This window comes from Lissotriton helveticus, chromosome 2_1 (assembly GCF_964261635.1).
Source record: "Lissotriton helveticus chromosome 2_1, aLisHel1.1, whole genome shotgun sequence".
NCBI lineage: Eukaryota > Metazoa > Chordata > Amphibia > Caudata > Salamandridae > Lissotriton > Lissotriton helveticus.
The window spans coordinates 1,300,735,391-1,300,757,615 of record NC_136059.1 but is presented as its reverse complement, the minus strand read 5'-3'; positions in this window follow the sequence as shown (position 1 = coordinate 1,300,757,615).

The following is a 22,225-nucleotide window of genomic DNA, read 5'->3' as shown; positions in this document are numbered from 1 at the left end:
TCGAGAACTCCTCGATGGTAGTGAGGAGGGCTGGTATAGCTTCATCTGCCTTCTCTGAGACAACCAGGACGTCATCCGCGTACGCCGTTAGTTTTATAATACATTCATTAAAGGGAATTCCTGATATATTTTTGTTGTGTCTAATATGATATAGGAATGGTTCGATAGCCAATAAGAACAGTGACGGGGAAAGGGGGCATCCCTGCCTCGTTCCTTGATGTAGACGGAACGGTGACGAGAATGACCCGCCTGCCCTGACTCTCGCTACGGGGCAGAAATAGAGAGACATGCTCATCCTTATAAGTGACGATCCCAAGTTAAATTTATTTAATACAGCTTCCAAGTATGCCCAATCTACCTTATCAAATGCCTTTTCGGCATCTAGTGTTATTGCTGCTGAAGGAGTGGGTAGGAGCTTTGCTTTTTCTAGTACATGCGCCAGAGTCCTGGTGTTGTCACTGGACAGCCTATTCTTCAGAAACCCCGCTTAGGATGGATGACTACGTTTTGGCAAGATTTTCTGGAGGCTCACTTCTAGAATCGAGGCAAAAAGCTTGCAGTCTATATTAATGAGTGAAATAGGCCTATAGTTCTTGGGTAGTGTGGGGTATTTTCCTTCTTTTGGAAGGACGACAATGATAGCTTCTGTTAGTGTGCCTTTCGTTTCTCCCGTCTCACTGATCTCCTCGAACATGTGGAGGAGTGGTTGTGTAACTACCGGGGAGAAGCATTTATAAAATCTTGCGGAAAACCCATCTGGTCCGGGGGCCTTTCCATTTTAGTGATTTTATGGCATTCTGAACTTTTTAGTACGTAATTGGACTGTTTATGTCTGCCTGGTCTTCCAAGGAGAGAGATGGTAACCTGCATTCCCCCAAATAGCCTTGGATCTTGTCGACTTCTACTTCGGTATTCCTGGCATAGAGTTGTTCATAAACGATCGAGTTTATCGTGTTTTTCTGTATTTTAAATTTAAGGTAAGCTGCTAGGCTTTTCCCTGCTTTGTTCGATTCGCATAACTTGAACCTTTTCCTCCTGTCCAGCCACACACCAGCCCTCTCACTCTCTAGTTTATTGTATTCGTATTTTTTGTTAGCCAACTTGTTTAGTGATTCTTCCTTCCTGTCATGTAAGTGTCTGGCTTCGAGAATGGAAATTTTCTTTTCTAGCTCCTCTAGTTTCCTGGTATGATTTTTATTCATGGCAGACTTAATTTTAATGATGACTCCTCTGATTGTGCTTTTTAATGCCTCCCACCTAGTCAAGTCAGTGGTGTCCCCCCTGGCATTGTGTACCAGATATTCTTTGATGGCGGCATCAATGGTGGCCCGGTGTTGTTCATGTTCAAGGACCTCATCATTTAGGCGCCATAGAGTTTGGTGGGTGGATGGTTTTATGTCGGAGATGGTGAGTGTAATGCAGGAGTGGTCGGATACGAGCCTCGGTTCTATTGATGTTTCTTCAATTCTGGGTTTAGCATTCTGTGTAATAAACAAATAATCAATTCGTGAGAAGGAATCGTGAGGGGGAGAGTAGAACGAGTAATCCCTCCCGTCAGGGTCCTGTAGGCGCCATGTATCAATCAAGTGGAATCGGTCACAAAGATTGAGGAAGGCCTTGTGTGATCTATTGCTATGGAAAGGGCATCGGGAGTCTCTATCCAGCGTCGGGTCTAAGGGGAAGTTAAAGTCTCCTGCGAGGATGTGAACTGCCGAGTCCGGGATCCTGTCAATTTGTTTTGTTAGGTCTGACCAGAATTTCAAGTCACATGTGTTTAGGGCATAAACGTTCGTTACATAAAATTCTGTGTCGTCTTTTAGTAGTTTGGTTGTGACCCATCTCCCTTTGGTGTCAGTCGTGGAGGAGATCAGGTCAATGTTGGATTTTTTGACTATCAGAGTTACTACCCCGTTCTTTTTTCCCACTGCTTCCGAACCTGTAACTTCAGTAAAGAATGTATTCCTAAGCGTGTGGAATTGTTTGGCATCTAGTTTGGATTCCTGTAGTAGTGCAATGTCTCCTTTTTGTCTGCGAAGATAGTCTAGGATTTTTTGGCAGTTGACTGGTTTATTAAGACCCTTGACATTGAGGGAAAGTACCTTCAGCTTTCCTACCTGGGTTACCCCTAGGGGTGTGTTAATCGTGGACGTAGGCATATTCGTGTCTTAAATGATGCAATGATAGAAGGTAATTTGTGTTACTCAAGTCCCTGTGTGTGTTAACCCACTTCTGAGCCGGTCTTTGGGAGTACACTAGAAAACCATTGAGACCCTGCAGCACAAATATGATTTCGATAGCGCATACAGGAAACAAGAAAGGAACTGCATTGGGTGTGAATGTGAGTTCGTGAATTATATACTTATTAGCCAAGATGGAGACCACACTTATAGCAAAGCAACCTGCTTCTGTATTGGTGTACTGATAGTGTGCGCAGCCTGGCGTTGATATGCAACAACCAACAATATTAGGACAGAATGCAAAAGAAAAAGAGACACCCGGCACATACCCCGCCCCATTCCCTTATCCCCCCCCACCCTCCCCTCCCCAAAAGTAAGCTATAGGCATGGTGACTTGAGAAAAATAACAGCGTTTTCCTCCCATGGTTTTACACCACATCATTTTAAATGTTGGAACTGAATCATCAAATGAACCTATAACAACTATAACAATAGATGTAATTGAACATCAGAACTTCTGAACATCTGAAAGCTGAGGCAGAGGCCAATGCATGACTAATACATTTTGCAAACTTTTGTGCTTCAAGTTAACTTAGTACATCAGGCGCGTACCAAGCGTCACAGCTAGTAAAGAGTGTGTCTTCCTGCCTGGAAGTTCGTATATTAGGTGCGCCAATGCCAGCGACACCCACAGATCCGATGCCCTTTCAACATTTTCAGTCTACAACTTAACTATGAAGGACAGGCGTCGTAGTCTGACATCTTCACTTGGATGGACAATTATTAGGAGCAAGTATCCTACTAAGTATTATAAACATGGGTTTCAAGAGAGGGACGTGTCAGTATTAAGTTCATCATTGAACATAGGTGAACTAACTCGTTTTCGTAGCATGCTTAGGCACAGTATGGTTACTACATGGTGACAACATGGTGACAAGTCCGTCATGTTGACTAGTAACAGGATAATAACAAGGCGCAATCAGGATATCAACAGAGTACCACTAGCATCATGTAGAGATTAATACCATTGTCAGCGACCACTTACAAAGAGATCTTACCAGTGATCAACAACATATCAACGGTACTAGAAAAGATATATTCAGATAGGTAATTTCAAACAAAACAAAGTAATTTCAAGCAAGGCAAAGGATACTCATTTAAAGCCGGATGTCGAAGCAGCCTCAGTGTTAGGTCCGTTGGTGTCCATGTCTTGTTCTTCATGGCTGCCTAGTAACCTTTAGAGTTTTAGTGGGTCTGTGAATATCTGTGGAGATCCCTGTATAGTCACTCTGTACTTCGCTGGCCCTATGAATCCGTACTGGTAGCCCTTTGCGTGGTTTGGATGCCGAGAGAAATGGCGGTGTAGTGCATCTCTCCTCCCGTGGTGAACGGCAATTGGAACCCTTCACACTAGACCAAAATCAGCACCGACAACAGATTTGTAGATCGGAAGGAAGAGGCACACATAGAGTGGTCTCACAAGCATGAAGTCAGCCCAGAAGCCCCTTAACATGCGAAAGTCCTGATCGCGACCGCGTCCGGCACCAGAAGGAACGCGAGTTCCCAGCGGCTCCTGTCGAGGCTTCGGGGCAGCCTGTATACACGTTTTCACAACTGCAACGGGGCCCACGACAGATGTCGACACACGTACGGGCTTCCGAACCCCTTGAGTGAGTACAATCTGTCCATCCTAAGCGCTGTGCACCACCATTAGGTCCCGATAATCACATGAAACGCACACAAAATGGCGGGCGCAAACGATCCTAACTGAGACACGAACACTGTGCAGTAAACAGTAGCTCAGCATTGAATACGGGCGTTAGTCAAGAAGCCAGCACATATAAGATGGGAACGCCTTTAATAAGGCAACAGTACTATCTTCGCCGATCCCTTGGGACATCTAAATATGATCTGAGAGCTGGTATGTTCAAAATGGCGGGGGCTCACTTCTAGTTTTTTCATGAACATTGAGCAGTGAATGCAGTGAACGCTGAGTGGGAGATATTGATCAAGAGCTTACTCTCTTCGGCTCTTATGATCAGCGCTTACCCTCACATTGCTCCTCCACAACAATAAAGAAGGGTTCCTTAGAGAACACAAACAATAATATTTAAAAAACGCAGTTGAGGCCGCTTTAATGCGTAACTCCAGCAGGGTACAAGGTACGCGGTACAATGATCACATACTGAGGGTGCAGTGGTCAGAGAGACGCAAACCAGCACCTACCGCCTACCAAGGAGTCAAAACTCAAGAAGGAGCGCTCATCAAATAAACGAGGCATGCACATCAAAAGGGGAATCCAGCATACAATAAACTCGAGCAAAGGAATTTTAATGCAACAACACACTTAACTAAGGTAGCAGCGGAGCACTAATCGAGGGGCAGTAATCACAACACAACGCCATCTGCGCAGCAGCGCGCCACCTACACAATAGCGCGACCCTGCTTCATTCTCTCATTCTCTCAGAAACACGTCACACTAGTTGGCCTCAAAATGGTGACCGGCCACAACCCGCAAGCTTGAATCTAAGCACTACTTGCAAGAAATCAGCATCCCACTGCATCTCTGCGCTAACGAGGAAGTGATCCTTACATCTGTTCACGTTGCTTCACGATCACTATTTACTTCCACGACCAACGCCACAGTCAGACCTGCAAGAGTTTACTGGTCTGGGCTTAGTCTCTAAAGAATATATAACCCCTACAATCTACAAAGCGTCGACATGGGGGATAAGGAACAAACAAAGAACCTGAAGAGGCTCAAGGCTGAACATCCGAGCCCAGTTTCACCCATCAAGGGCAGAAAAGAGAACAGTGACGCCATAGAAACCATACTGAGCAGACTTGAAGAAGTAAGGGACCTGGCCAAATCAACTAAGGATGAGGTCGTAGCCATCAGACAAGACATACGGGACACCAACGCAAGGCTAACCGAGACGGAGTCGAGGATCAGCCGACTGGAAGATGTAGAAAACAAAACCTGCGGTGCTCTCAAACGCCTGTCCATAACCTCAGAACAGATCACAAAGAGACTGTCCAAATTAGAGGATAGAAATCGGAGGGGGAACCTCCGCATTTTCGGCATACCAGAGGGATCTGAGGAGTCACACGGCTCTTGTGTACCGTTTCTGGTATCATGGTTCTCGCAGGCCACCAACATCACCTTCAACCAGCCGCTCGAGTTTGACAGGGCCCATCGAGTTCCGGGCAGGATAACCAAAAATCAAAAAGGCCCCAGACCCATTGTCTGCAAACCATTGGGATACCAACACGTAGAACAAATACTTGCCTTTGTTCGGAAAAACAACCACATATTATGGAAAAATACCAAAGTCTACATCTCGCAGGACTACAGCAAGGAAACGGTCGAAGTGCGAAAGGCATTTCTTGCTCTTCGCCCACAGTTTCAGTCAAAGGGCTACCAGTATGGATTCAGAGACATGTTTATTGACAGTCAAAAAATAAATGTTATCAACAGTTTTAGTTACTTAGGTATCCTATTTGACAATAAAGCCACATGGATGCAGGCTGTGCAGACAAGAAAACTCGCCTTCATGAAAACCACTGCAGCCCTAATAAGCTTTTCAATAAAATTAGGAGTGAGACCCCCGCAAGCCCTACTACAAATTTACAGAGCAAAATGTGTATCAACAGCCATGTATGCAACACTCAACCGCTGCAAATGGTCGAGAACCTGTTCCTAAGATATATACTGGCTCTCCCTAATAATGTATCTTCATATGTTTGTCACTCTGAACTGGGGGTTCTATTGTCAACAGACCTTATTAAGAACCAATTTTGCTCTGGCACAGGATATGGAGCTCCGAGGAAACCCACTTGAGTAGGGATATTTTAAACAATGTTCTGGGAATGACCGATGTGCTGAAACTGAAATGGTTAAAATATGTCAGGGACTTCTTCTGTGACCTAGGACATCCTGATTCTTACACAGAGCCAACCACAATGAGCTGGATTTCCAGAAAAGAACGAAACATAAATGCCTTTCATTACTTGAATCTTGTCATTTAACAGATGAAATAGTAAAGCCAACAGTACTGTATCAACAGATGTTAGGAATAACTCTCAATATTCAACCCCATCATATCTTAGTGCGTGGCCAATACGACAGACTGTTGCAAACAAGATTCAGATTAGACATTTTTCAACGCATAACGAGTTTCCCAAATATGAACGACTGGGTAAGGGCGATGCAACTATGCCCTTGCGATCATACATCCGAGCAAACGACAATACATTAAGCTTTTTTCGATAAATGTTATAACCTACAAAGGAAAAAAATGGCTAGTTCCACTTTTAACGAAGCTAGCTATTAGAAGATGTCAACCAGCGTTTTTAGCCTTACAATTTTTAGACAATGAATTTACGATATGGATTTTAACACATTTTTGGGAAAAGTGTGATAAAGTGTAGGAAGCTGATAACCTTGAAAGGAATTAATGATCTGCATTATAACTATGTCACTATGGGAAATGTTCTGAAGCTTTTTTAATGTACTTTATGATGTGCTTTTGTGATTTTTTAGCATCAAAATTGATTAAAGCTTGTTATCTATCTATCTACTCATCCATCGGACATCTTAAATAACATAACATTCTAAACTTCAGTTATGTCTATGAACATCTCTCGCAAATGTACTTCAAATATGATTAAAGCACAACAAATGTCCCATATTCCTTGTTAGTGCTTACTCAAAGTACTAGATCTCACATAATTCTTCCTACGAGGTCATATAAGCAGGTGCGCAGATGCTCTGCAGTGACAAGCTATGATGAGTCAGACCACAATTATTGCTGGAAATACAAGGGGGCAGAGTTGTCCACTAAACACAACTATAATTGTGGTTGCATCTTTAGGAATACTTTGTGTAATGCTGATTATGGAAACCTAAGTTTGTGTGCTTCAAGATTAATGGGCTACCTGAAGCTGGTGAATTTTAATGCTTCTCGTAAGCCAACGCTCTTTTGCAGTTTATCTCTCATGCGTTATTTGGCTGCTAATATCTTGAGAGAATTTGCTATGTGAGGGCATACCTCGCTTAACATATTATTTGACACACTCTGAAACTATCTCATCCAGTAACGCAGGAGCATTGTGACCTCAAGTGTACATCTTGCTTCGTTTTTCCTTGCGACGAACTCAAGAGAAATTACATTTGCATACAAAATGGTTGTGAAAGAACCTAATTTCATGTGGGATCTCCTCTTCTTCTCCAACTTAGAAAAAACTGTGAGTGCCTTGCATGCTTTAAATTGTTTTGTTGAGATATCAGCATACTTCTCTAAACTAAATTGGCCAAGAGACCGACCTCTACAGCGGTTCAAATCAGGAGTGTGCAGATTGACGTTTCTTAAATTGAAGACATGTTAAGGAGGCAAAGTACACACTTTTGTGAACTTCGACCAGTGGAAAAGTTCTATGTCGCTGTTGATTTATACTAATAAACTTTTTGCTGTTTTTTTTCTCACACAACCCCAAGATTTTATTAGACACATCTTCGTTTTTTCAATGATTCCAACTATGAGAAACTCCTATAACTTAAATATATAACAATATTCTTAGAATCAAGTTCTGAAAGCTAAACCTTCCACACAATAAGTGGACTAACAACCGTGTGATATGTGTGAGAGTTCTAGAATGATAGGATTGATGTAATATCTGTGCATTGACTGCAAAGCTGCTGCAGTTTGCCTACTTTATAGTTTTTATTTCACTGAATTGTATAACTATAAAATTAGATGTTTTCTTATTTGTAGATGAACATTTTTATTGGAAATCAGTGTGTTGAAAATATACTTTTTTGCAACAACACAGAGACATGGAGGTTTAGAAATTCTGATTGGATGTTGCAGAGGAGACATTACGCAGAAACAATAGAGACATTCGTGTTTGAACTATTTTCAGATTTTAGCTGTTTAAACATGTTATGTGTGTTTGGAAATCTATATTTGTGAACAGTGTAATCAATCTTTCCATAACCTGCACAAATCCATAGCTAAAGTATGTTTAATTTACTTTCAACGCATTTTAGGTGTGATATTGGTTGTCGGTTATGTATGCAGATCATAGGGCACACATGTATTCTGACGTAATAAAAGGTGATCTTGTTTGGAAATTGTAGCGTATCACAAATCATCAATGCCTGAGTACCGCAATCAGCGATTACAATTTAAAATGGATTCTCCTTCTGCACATAGCTCAAATACCCCAGCGTTAATGTCGGGCCTGGGACTCTCTCTACGCAGAATTACAATAACATCACTTTTTTCATGAAAACAATAATGATGTATATATTGGAAACTTCCTGTGTGCATTTTGCTAACTAATTTTCTTCCCAACAATAACATGCAGGGCACTCTGTCCTTTGGTATATTTCATAGAACTTGGCAGATCATCTTTCTCTAATCTGTTGTTTAATAAAACTCCCCATGATTTTTTCTTTTTTATTGCTTTTGGAAATTAATAATGTACCCAATAACGACAAAGAGAACCACGTGATTTGTCTCAAGCACTTAAACTCAAAAAGTAATTTTGTGTTTTGCTCAAGTTCCGGATTTTTCAAATGGGGTAGATGAATAGCAGTGATAATACAAGGTCTGTGTCATATTAATGCCACTTTGCATGAACAATAAGAAAGGATGAGTTTGGTAAAGCTAAAAAGAACCACCACATGCCATATGAAAAGAGGTGTTATTGAAAAACGGATGAAAAAGTACTGAAAAAAAGTACATGAAAGTTAGTGTTTAGTTAGGGACAGACACAAATTGCAAAACAAGTGCTGAAACCTTTAGAATATTAGGGTACATAATAATGAGCGGCTTGCACCGGTCTAGCGTCACGTAGTTTGACACAAGACCAGTGCATCTGGAAAAATGCATTGTGTTTTAAGGTTTGCCTGGGGCACACAGAGTGCATTCTCATGTTCCAAAACATGCATGAACGTCATCACGCAGTTCTCATGTGCATTCTTGCATTCCAAATCAAGTGGAAATAGCACAACGCAGTCTGCATGGGTGCAGCTATCTTTTTTTACTGCTCTCTGTTATGGTGCAGGGCCTAAAATATAAACTCTCTTTCATCTGTGTAATCCTTCCCCTTTAAAACTAATCTACCACTCACTTTTAGTTTTTACATATTAGTGTGTGTCTTTGCTTTTGTGTTTTTAAACGTTTTGGGGAATTTTTTTCGTGTCTTTCATTACTTTTTAAAAAATGTCCCTTTATTTTTTTTATTTCTTTCTTCTTTCCTTTCCCATGCTTTTCCTCCCCCCCCCAAACCCACCTAGCACCATGGCAGAGGTAGGGCAGCTATGTTGCGGGTGCTGCTGCAACTCAGGTGTGCAGCCCTGGGCTATCTTTGGTGAGGAGGAGGTGGCAGCACAGTTTATTGCGTGCTGCACCACCTTCCCTCCATGTGGCAGCAGGTGGCAGGCCCGGTAGTGGATATGCCCTGCCACAGTGTCAGTGGCACTGGGGGAGGGTGCACGCACCAGCCAAGTCTGGCGAACCACCCAGCAGCTGACGCACCACAAGGCGGATATTTAGACCGGAAAAACAACCTGCTCAACCTGCTAGGCGTCGAGTTTCCAGAGTTTGGTGAGTATTAATAATTTATTTGTTTTTGTATACTACAATGCTAAAAAAATTTCTAATTAGCATGTGGCTCCCACTTAGAGGTAAGTTACATTTAGTTTAAGTTGGAATATTGTTGTGTGATCCAGTTTCTAGGTTTTGCTAAGCAGGTGCTTGGCGCTACCTAATCACACTCATCGTTGAAGCTCGCTTTGGCTGATTAATTAAGAAGCCATTGCAGACTGGTTTCCTGTCATTGTGGTGTAGTAGTGATATCTGTGAGTATTGCATTCTCTTTGTGACTTAGTTTGTTTATGTAGCTTGTACAGTTCCAAGTTATTTCACAGCAATGTGTAGTATGCATCTATGCATTGCAAAAAGGGAAGACTGGGTTGATCCATGAAGGGGGTTGAGAAATGGGACTAGAATCGAAGATCATTCACTGCAATGCATTAGTTCCAAATGTAGTTTTTGTTAAGGAAATTTAGAAAAGGGATTTCAGGATTAGTAATCGATAGACTCAAAACTAGTACTATAGGCGATCTGTTTGAGAGAAGTAAAATATGACTGCGTTTGCATGTCATAAAAACTTTGTGGAGATTAACTGAATCACTAATCTATCTTCATTTCTCACATCAGCACCCAAGGGCTGGAAGAGGGACGTTGTTAAGGGTCTGGTAGAAACTGGTCTGGAGGTGCTGACCACCAGCGGTGCTGCTGAGGGATCTTCTCATCTCAGTAAGTCTATTTATTTTTTATTATTATGTCCCTAATGTTGCGTTTTAGTATTGTTGTGGGCTTATTGTAGAATCTTGGGGTATTGGAATGTTGGTGCTGGGTTCCAGGGTGGGAGTTGCTAACTGGGGGCTGGTGTTGCTGGTAAGAAATAAAGTTTCTCTGACATCCTTACCTGCCATCCTCCTTCCATGTTGCAACGAGGATAGGATACAAACCCACTTGTGCAAAGCAGAATGGATTCAATGTTTGTTTAATTCCTGTTATCCGTGCATTATCTTTTTTTTCCTTATATTATATTATTTTCTTTTTTGGTAGCTGATTTTTTCCTGTCTTTACTCTAGTTTACTTATTTTCTGCTTTTTCGGAAATCTTTCCCTTTCGACTATATGTATTGTGGTACTGTAAGACTAAGAATACAACTATTTTGGTACTCTGCTGTCTAGAGTGAATATTGAAGGCACAAGGAAGCTAGTATTATAAGTAATACTCATCATGTATGTTTGTTGAGAGAAGTCTTTACTTTTCGGGCTCATGCGCTAACTGTTGAGTTCACAAGAGAGTGACCATAGTCATCATGGACCACCCCCTCCAATGTAGAGTGCTGCTGTCTTATTCATTTATACATTATGCAAGCAGTTTCCGATGACAGTGCAGCATGGCTGGAAAAAAAGTATGAGGTCCCACTGCCATTGGATTTGCCAACCAACACCATATGTCTTTCATTGACCATTATTCCACCCCTGGCTTGTCTAACTGTGTGAACCAATAAAACGCCCAGGGTGATATTTTTGTTAGAAGATACTGCAGTGCTAACTGAACTGTTGTGATGTAGCAGATGTATCTAGGGTGGCATATCTGGCATCTAAAATATGCATAATATTGTATTCTAGCCACATAGAACACCGGTAATGCTGGTTCCACTGCTGCTGCAGGAGGAGACGAGTCGGTTGGAGGGGGAAAAGTTGCAGAAGAGATGGGCACTGGTAAGTCACATCATGTCCTGCAATTACAATACTCACTAGCTAGTACCAGTTCTAGCTGGTGGTTGATGTATTATGGCCACTTCTATCTGCAATTCACCAAAAGCTCACGTAATGAGCATTGATGGCTTAAGGGAAACATGAAAGAACAGAGGTTTAAAAGATAGGAAATGGTATATGAGAGAAAGGGTGGGTGGTTGGATGTGTAAAGGGATGGATGGGCGAAAAGATGGCTAGAAGAAAGGCTGGATAATTAAATGGATGGATTATGTAATCAAACTTTTGATGAAAGACTGGATGAGAGAAAGTAAAGCTTAATCATGGTGGCTAAGGGTGAATTTGAACGAAATATTGAATATTTAGATAGTTTGGATGAATAAGAAAGGCAGCTCTTCTCATAAGGAGCATGCTGCTCAACTACTTTGTTTATGTAGGGTTATGAAAGCTGTGGTTCAAAGCGGGGGTATTTTTTTATTATTTGTACTACTCCCTTGACTGTATTTGTTATGTGAGACAAATGTATCCACCCATCCTTCACAATAATCCTCCCCGTCTGTGGCATTTTTTTCCACCTATGACCAAAGTGCTGTATGGGTCAATTTGTGACTCCAGTGTTGGCTGTGAAATGTGCATCTGCATCAGTAAATGCAGCATTTACAATGTTTTCAATGCATTGCAAACCGAACAAAACAAGGTGTGTTGTTGTCCTTCGCCAACTTAGTCACTTCTTAGTACTTCACTCCTTTTTTCCTAAGTTCTTCTGTTCCAGCCTACCAAATTGTAAAATCCATTCGTGGCATGTGCCACATTTCGTTGTATAATCATGTGAAGTAAAGTGATTCCAGAATATAAATATTTCAAAGTTTACCATTTCAGATTTATTTGACACCTCTTCAGATTATTCCTTTTTGACTAGTAGATAAGCCTAAAATGACGAATCAATGATAAATGTAGAGACCCCTCTATTCCATATTTAAAAAGCTCTACTGTACCTCTCTAATCCCTCTACCCTACACTGCAGGAGAGTAAGAAAAGTTTCCTTTCTTTGCTTACTGCCCAGCAAATTAATTTTTGGGAAATAATATGTGAACTGCAGTTTTTGCTGGTATTTCTGCTCCTCAGCGGCAGCTCACACTCGCGAACTTACCATTCGCGTTCGCGAGCGGTGAAAAATCTCTGCTGCACGCCGCAAAGCGGAGTTTTCTGCACTACGCAAGCTCTGCGGAGTGCGGAGTGCAGAAAACTCTGCAAACTCACCGAACGGAGAACATTTCACCACCCAGGCCTACCAAATACAATCTATATAGCCTGTTCCTTTCCCTGTACTGCAGGCCATCATGTCCCCCAGCGTCTACTTATGTAGTATCTTATTTATTATTCATCTGCCTCTTTGGAGTCAGGCTAGAAAGAAAAATGCATTTGAAGAAGAGCAGGACCTTTGGAATTAAACATAGATAATTGTCAAATATAGCTGCACCAGCTGCAGAGAGAAGCACAAGACCTGACACGCTGGCTAGTAATGAGCATGCCTCTATTATTTTAGCATAGCACACAGTTTGTACTTCATAGTGTATAATGCTGTACTCATTAATGAGAAGTAATTTATTTTTCTACTCAAAGTGTTGGTTTATAGTTACTTGAAAAGCCTTTGAAGAAAAAAAAATCAAATCACTGTTTAATCCAGTGTTATTCTGCCTTAATACATTACTGGCACTCAGTTAGTGCTTTTCATGAAAGTCACGTGTGAGTAAACCAAAATTGGCCTTGTGACTCTCCTAATCATAATCACATTCCTATGGCCCGAGGGGACCAGCAATGTACTGCTGCTGTGCCACTCACTAATTTAAAGCAATTGTTTGCACAGAGCATTATTTACAAGTTGTCTTTTTTTCTTTTTGTTTTTCTCAATATAGATACTCCTGATGGTCCACCTGTAGGACCCAACAGACAGGTGATAGCGGACAGCCTGCAGCGGCAGTGGCTGGAGCGTATTCAGTTAGTATACCTGTGGCTGGTGTTCCTGGAAGAAGAGGGGGAGGAAATAAATGCCTCTCTGCCAGGCCCCAGTGCAGCCCGTTCCCATCAGCCTGCAGCCTGCCAGCCATCTCAGCACTGGCACTGCTGCCGCCAGCCAACTGCTGCCACTCCCTCTCACACTACCAACAGTCTATTGTTTTGCCGCATCCTGCAGCGGTTGGTCACCATCGAGGGCCGGCACACCACGATGGAGCAGAGCCTGGACAAGCTCCGGACTGACATTCAAAGGCCCTCTTCCAGCTACCTTTTTAAAATATTTTTTTTTTTTAGTGGGAGGGATTTGTTGTGGCTGGGCAGAGAGGGTGGGAAGGGATTTGGGAGTGGGCCAGGTTTGGCTTTCTTTGGACATTTGGAACATTGGGGCTTGGGTCAGTTCAGTTTGTATGGGGAGAGGAGTGGTCATGTGTCGGTAAAGAGGGTGGGTATCCTTGTAAAAAACAAAATTCGTAGTTTAGCTAAATGTATGTCTGAAGTAGCTTGTTTACTTTACTTTGCACTGCGGCCTACAGTTTTTACACAGTCTGTTTACGTGCTTGTAGGGGAGAGTGTACGTCTTACCTATTGAGTTATATATCTCTATTTTGACCATTAGGAGGGATGCTGCCATGACCTACATTCTTTACAAAAACCTAGATAAACGATAGTAGCAGTTAGTTAATTACTTACTAAGTTAATTGGTTCAGTAGTCCTACATGAATATAGATGACGCAATAACAGGTAAGGTATCACAACTTTACAAGCAAGGTCCCACTTCCAGTTCCACCCAGGGAGCTACAACTGTAGGATTATTCAACAGAATGATTATCCATCGTAGAAGAAAACTAAATGTAAAGAGAAAGACTGAGTTACTTGGTTATATATCAAAGCTTAACAAAGAATTGACACCAGAGTACTACACATTGTTGACACACCAAGAATTCCAGAGAGTGATAAAATAACAAAAATAATTGGGCTAATGGGGAGCTAGTAGTAACTTAGCTATGAAATGCTCGAGTCATAAAAATTGGACTCAAAGTCTGAAGTGGACAAGCATAGGTTAGGCTTTTACAGTTACGTAACAGAAGGAGGCCGGAATGATGCTGACAGCTCATGTTCTCCATTCTAAATCTTATATATGGATCACTTTTCATGCAAGCGTGGGTAAATGGGACCAGGGTGGGCCATTGCTTAGAAGATCCTGTAGTAAGTTGGTGTTGCATTCACCACATCAACCCCACCAAGTGTGTGATCCATTGATGGTTTATATGAAGCCTCACCTCAATAAATCACAATGCCCGGGGGAAGAGGGTATTAGATTTGATGAATAGATGGGAAAGGGGATTTTTTTCCCTTTTGCTGTCACCCAGAGACGTCTGTTGTTCCGGACGGACTTTCCCAGCTTGCCCCTCAGTACAAAATGTCTGAGGCTTGAGGGTTCCGAAACAAAACAACATCTCTCCCTCGCACGATGGGCAGACCTGCGGAACTCTTCTTTGGGACAGACATGATTTTTTGATTCTATTTTTCCTGCTGCTTCTGAAACCCCGTCTGGTTATTCGACAGCCCCGTGGTGCGGACTGCGCGTGTCGTCTGTGCTTCAACCACACACGTACACCGGGACCTGCGTTTTCTCTAGAGGTAACCTTAGTGGTTGGAGGACATGGGGGACCCCTGGAACGACGTGGAGTGATCTGCGGCGGCCCGCACAAGAAGTGCGAGAGTGACGTGCGGATGCGGCTGGCAGGCCGCGAGATGCCGGACTAAATTACTGGCCTCTCGGGCGGAGCCTCGCTCAGAGTGCGACGTGGACGTCTGCCCGCCCTCCGCCTCTGTGCTGAGGAGGACAATTGAGCGGCGAGCCTGAGGCTGAGGGAGCATTCCAGCAGAGGTGAGGTTGTTGTGGGCTCGGAGGTCCTCGCATATTGAGCAGTGTTTTCGGCAGCCTCGAGCCTGGGAGATCACGACGGGAACCGGACTGTGTGAGGCGGCGCTCTTCACGACGAGACGGTGAGCGCCATTAAGCGGCCTGCCATTTCGGGCGCATGATCTGAGGCACCCTTACACCCACCTGGGGTGCTTGGAACATTTTGTAGCTGACGTCGCGCACTGCAGGGCCTTGGGGGGGGGGCCTTCCCTTGCGTGTGCAGGGGACGCTGCTAAATCCTTTACCTGCTCTTCCTGGGATCGCTGCCCTCTGTGCTGTTGGGGAGGCATTGTGCACCAGGACTGCCCCGTGTTGACCCGCAGCTGAGCCCGCCGCTGACGCTGCTGGCCCGGTGGGTCCACATCCCCCAGGAAGTCTCTGTGGCGCCGCCCTATTGCGTGAACACCCAGCGCCAGGAGGCACTTTAAAACTGTGAGCGGCCACACGCAGCGCGGGACGAGCGCGGGTGTGCCCGGGCGCTGCCCGGGAGTAAAAAAAAAACAACTACCACACCCCATCAGTAAGTGGACCCCCATTTATCTTCTGTGTTTTGGCCAAGGTGAAACTTTAAAACAATAAATTAGACATGTCTACACGGGAGGGTCGTGCTAGGAAAGCAGCAGGAACAGGCTATGTTGCAGGGACTTTAGACCAATTTATCATCAGAGCTACATCTGTCTTGGCCCACGAGATAGAACTTAAGGAGCGAAGACTATCTATGGATCATGTGTTTGCCAAGAGGTCATCCCTAGGGGGGATTACGAACGCCCACTCACCACAAAGAGCTTCGCAGCCTCCCAACTCCCCTATTCGGCAGAGCCTGAGCAGAGGCGCTCAACAAGATGACTGCCAAGTAACAGACAAGGCGGAGCCTGGGGCTGGTGCCTCAGAATATATGTCAAATAATATTGTATTATGTAACACTATGGTCCACACTCAGCCAAATGTTCCGAATTGCCCTGCACAAGGGGCAATCCCCAAAAGGAAGCGTGAGGGAGCCCAACAGAAGGGTAGACAACCCAAAATACCCAAATTAGGCAAAAGGAATGACAATAAAACTGCTAGTCAACCAATTCCTGAGGACTTGCCACAAAGGACTGAACTCGTAAACAATGAGAATCCAGATGGAAGAGGAACTGGATCGCCAGAGCTTACAGAGGAATATTTGTCCAAAATGGGTCTTATAATGAATTTACATTTAGAACCTATTTTATTGAGACTTACGCAAATTGAACATAGGCTGACTGGTCTTGAAACATCAATAAGTAATGCTCTAAAAGTCGCGAATACCAGCCTAATGAGCGATAACCCTGATAGAGATCACTAGAGGAGTAGGACTGGAGGTGGGTCAACTGTATCTGTAGGTACGGTAGATTTAAATGATATTCCAACTGTAGGTCCAGGACCTTGTCCGTCTTTTAAAAAAACACTTATGACAGGAACAACCACAGAGCCCCAGGGCAACCCTTGTAATGGTAATAGAGAACGCCAGGGACTGTCTGAACCACGACCAATGGACCCTGCACCTGGGGGAATCCGGAAAAGATCTGAGACAGGAAGTGATTATCAACACTTAAGCCTGCCCCCTGATTGTCTGCCCTATGTCACTGTTCTGACTGGTGTTCCTAGAGTTAAACAAGGGAAATCAGAATCTTATGAGCAGCTGAAGAATAAGTCAATGCTTTGGCTAAATGCCAATAGACCACTCCCCCGTGACATGAAGTCAAAAGTCTTATTTTTAAGAAGGGTGGACTGGGTAGGTCCGATGAAAAAAAATGGATGTATGTCATTGCAACGCATGCTTTCACAACGCATGCCTTTACCACGCAAGTTTCACAACGAAAGTCGGTAGAACGACTTGCGTTGGGGGGTGCTGGATAGTGAGTAGTTTAATTTACTATTCCAACTCCAGTCCCCGTGGATAGTAGGGAAGGTGTTGGATAGTAAATTAAACTATTCCCTATCCTTGAGCGCCCCCCAGCGCAAGTAATAGTTGCGTGGTAATGGTATGTCATTGTAATAGTTGCGTTGTAATGGTTGTTCACCCAAAAGAATACCACCGGCGATTGTATTGTGATTATTTTTGATGATCCGAGGGTTGTCGAATATGTCTGTAGGGGAGAACTGCCAGACCTAAATACTAATATTCAGCCTACGGATTTGAGGTATTTTTATATATTCCCACCCCACTTGTTAGATTCAGAGAATTTTGAACTAGTGAGAAGTGGGAGGGGGTATTGTGCCAGATTGATAACCAACTCAAATGGGGGTCAGCAATTCTCAATCCCTCTGCACAATAGGTTCGCGCGGTTGGATTCGGTGGATTGACTGACCCCAACTGGCACAAACCGAGCCGTGAGCTCCCCTGGCTGGAGGTCACTGAGTAATGAAGGCCCACAGGAGGGGTTGGGCCATAAATGCCAGAGTCACAGTGAAATAGGGATTAGATATACTGAAGGCCAATTGCTGGTGGATAAAAGCCCGGAGGGTTGCAGTGAAGGGCAAAATAGGGGTATATCTAATAATGCGAGAGTAGCTATTCTACAGCCAGAAGCCTCTCACTATGGCCCCTTTCGCCCTACTGATTTAGGTGAACAAGAAAACTTAGGGCACGATGTTAATTCAAGGAGTGTCCTAGTGGGGGGGAAAGTGGTATAGAAATCCTTTCATGGAACATTGCAGGTCTTGCGTCCAAATTCGCCATGCCAGATTGGGGGGATTTCATTGACCTTCATGAGATCTGCTTATTACAGGAAACTTGGACCACAACCCCGACCCATAGAGTGGGGTTTGTTACATACCATGAACCAGCTGTCTAAGGACCAAAGGGTAGACCATTGGGGGGACTGTGTATATGGGTGGCAATCCATCTTGGACTAGCTGTAAGGAGAGTTGACTCACACTCCCCTGACATAATTTGTATCTCCCTGACAACTATGAATGCAGAAAAACTGGTACTCATTAATATCTATTCTCGTCCAGTTCAGTATGGAGGTAATTCTGTTTCCCTGGATTCCCTGAATAGCCTTTTGAAAGCTGGCACTTTGCAATTGGTGGGGACTTTAACTGCCACTATGAAAGATGCAATTTGGACAGTTCCGCCTCCCAACGTATATCCGGCTAAGGGGTGGACTCCAGCCGTCCTCCAAATGCATTCCCTCACTTTAACCTTTTCCATAAGGGATTGCAAAGGGCGCTTCCCGAAAGACAACCCAGGTCAACCCACCTTTGAAAGAGCAGGCCAAACATCTGTAATCGACAATTTTTTAATTAGCATAGAGCTATGGCAAAAAAGTCTTAGATTTTAGTATTGTGCAGCGTACTGAAAGTGACCATAATCCTTTGGTCACCTTTTTAGAAATATGTTCCAGCAACACACCTCAAGATTTTATAATTTCACCTAGTAGTGACCTTAGAGTTGCGGCTGGAGGGAAACGTATACGTTGGGCAAAAATCATCCAATCCACCGAAACAATGGCTAGAATGTATAAAAGCATAATTCCATTGTTAGAAAAGGCTTGCCCAACTTCAGAAAGTCCCCGTAGCACAGCTTGTTGTGAGGATCTGGCAGAAATCCATCAGGAAATGGTTGTAACCTTGTCGGAATTCTTTGTTAATACAAGGTCCAATAATAGCAAACAACAAGGTAATAAGAATCCATGGTTTAACAAGGGATGTGGGGCAGCAAAGCTAACCCTCCTATTTTTTATTTATTTTTGCAGAGTTTTATATAGCGCGAACTAGACCCGAACCGAATCAGGTATCAGAGCGCTTTACATATTTTCCAGTTACGTTACAGAGGGAAATCGTCTACGTATTAAGGAAGCGAGGGCAGATTTTAAAAAAATCATTTTTAATGTGAAAACAGAATGGGAGGTGGAAAGATGGCAGAATATAAAGTTTGCCTTAGACTCAAAAGACGTAAAGACCTTCTGGAATTTGGTGCATACCTGGAAGGCTGAGGGCAAGTCCACCATCGACCCAAACATATGTGAAGAAGCATGGTGCTTGCATTTTAAAGAGCTATACGCCAATAACTGTGTAGAAGCAAGCGAGTTGCCAGCATGTCTTTTAAACCCCGATCCCAAATGGTACATTCCACCTTGCACATTGTTTGAGGTTCAAGTGGCTCTAACCAAGCTCCAAGGGAATAAAGCTCTTGGCCTGGACAGGATCCCAGGAGATCTATATAGAGAGGAACAGACAATGTGGGCCCCATATTTACAATTATTATTTAATGCAATTCTAGGTGGCCTCCCAGCCCCCTCCACTTGGCTGGGGGTGGAGATAATCCCCATTTATAAAAAGGGTTGGCCTATGGATCCGGCAAATTACAGGACAATTAGCCTGATTGATGTATCGCAAATAATCTATGCCAGGGTCCTGCTCCAATGCCTTCAGGAATGGATGAGTGATCAAGAAATCCTGACACCCTTACCGGCAGGTTTTAGGGCTAAAACATCCACAATAGAACAGCTATTCAGGCTACAGTTAATTTACTGGAAGCATGTTGTGCTGGGAGGTGGCAGTCTATACTTAACCTTTGTAGACTTGAAGTCAGCCTTTGATATGGTGGACCGTAACCAGCTTTGGAGTATTTTGCTGGCTATGGGGGCGCCCCCATATCTATGCTATCAGTTCAAACTCTTCCACGAAGGCGCGTTTGCGAAGGTGAGATTTGTTAGGCACAGGTGTCTGACGGCCCCATTCCCTGTTGATAAGGGGGTCAGGCAGGGCTGTGTTCTCGCCCGACCCTCTTTTCTCTCTTCCTAAACGGGTTGACAGAAGACCTCCTCGCCACTAAGGATATGGATTGCCCAAAACTTGCATCTCACAGTTTTCCCGCCCTGATGTTTGCGAATGACACAGTGCTGCTATCAAAGTCATCCATGGGCATGCAGCGTGTATTAAACACATTTTCCCAATTCTGTCAAAAAAGGAATCTTGTGGTTAACACTCATAAAACCAAATATATGTTTTTTAATGCCAATTCTACCAACTGTCCTCATCCAACAATGGAGGATGGACCCCTGGAAAGGGTATCCGTCTTTGATTATCTGGGCCTCACATTGAATGACAAAATGGGGTGGAGCCCGCAGATGGACAAGGCTAATCTGAGATTAACGCAGGCTATGGGGGGAATCCTAAAAGTACAGAAGAATTGCTTTTTAAAAACCATAGGCCCACCTCTGGAAATCTACAAAGTACAGGCTAGGGCAGCATCCCTTTATGGGGCAGAACTGTGGGGGTACAAACCTTCTAACACCCTCATGTCAACAGATAACAATTTTATTAGGCAAATCCTAATGTTACCGAAAAATACTCCATTAGTACCGCTTAGGATGGATTTAAACATTCTCCCAATTACGGATGTTATTGCTTCGTGCCTGCTGCTTTATTGGCGGCGGCTGTGGTCCACTCCTGAGCTGGCCAGTTATAGGGAAGAATTGACAGTGGTAATGGCAATATTAGGGGCTGGAAGTATACCGTGGTTAGCCTTTATAAGGCCCTCTTTTAGTGCAATTGGCATGGAAAACCTCTGGTCTAAACTGGAGGTCTCCTGCCCGGAGACATCTAAAATAGTATTGAAAAATGCACTCAAAGAGTCAAAAATGATGGAAATCTTCCAGACTGTGAAGCCATTAAGTTTGACTCATGGGTGTTTGGATTTTAAGTCCCCTTAAAAATTTGAGCAGGTGCTTGATATTATACAGCCGACTCAGCGAAAAAGCTGTTCCTACAGTTTAGATATGGTACTTTACAGCTATTTTCTGTCACAAGTAAATGGGCAGGAGTTCCAAATTGTCACTGCCCTGGATGCCTTACAGAGGAGGAAACATTAGTCCATGTAGTACTCTTCTGTGTGGCATATAAGAAACCTAGGGAAAAATGGATAATACAACTATGTAGGAATCTGGGCATTAGGAACCATATAGTTTTCTTTAGGAACCTAAGATCGGATACCAGCCCATTGTTTGTATTTTCAGTAGCAAAGTTTCTGTTCTCTATGTGGATAACGCGTAGAAACCTGCTAAAGCCGGTTTAGACCCCCATAGTCCCCTATTGGAACAAGGTACACTCTATGTTGCAATGGTGGCCATTTAGTATGAAATTTTGATTACTCTGAAGGTGTTATGATGTATCTAGGGGGGACGGGATTTTAATATGATGGTTTTATCGCTTTTATTTATTATGGGTCGGGAAACTACTGAGCTGTTTTCCAAACTTTTAGTGTTGTTCATATAACTTACATCTTTATTGTGTTTTTGTGCACTGATGATATTTTATATTTAATGCTTTTTAACTATTATCATTGTATCATGCCCAAAATTTCGATGTACGTGACGAATTCTTACCTCAAGTTATGATGAATCTGTAATTGTTGGAAATGAATGTGTTTTTATGGTTATAAACAAACCGCAATAAAGTTAACTTGAACTTGAAAGGGGATTTGGGAAAATATTTGACAAAGACGAACACTACTCAAGGACAACATTCATCTGGCCAATGAGCAGCACATCATTCATCATCAATCAGGAAACAAAGGGATGAGTATGACAGAGTAAAGATAAATGCATGGAAAACGGTCCTTCTTCCCCCAATATCTAAATGTTCTGTCTTCTTGGTTGGGGAGTGAACCCACCCACCCATTTCTCCAAAAATTATTATTACAAGAAAAATGGTACTCTATTGCTAAAGTAGGTGGTGCATCTGCATTCTCCTGGGGAATGTCTACTCTTGGATTCCTGTCTGGGCTGGTCCAGTAGGTAAGCAGGAGTGTAGAGCTCAGCTTTCAACCTT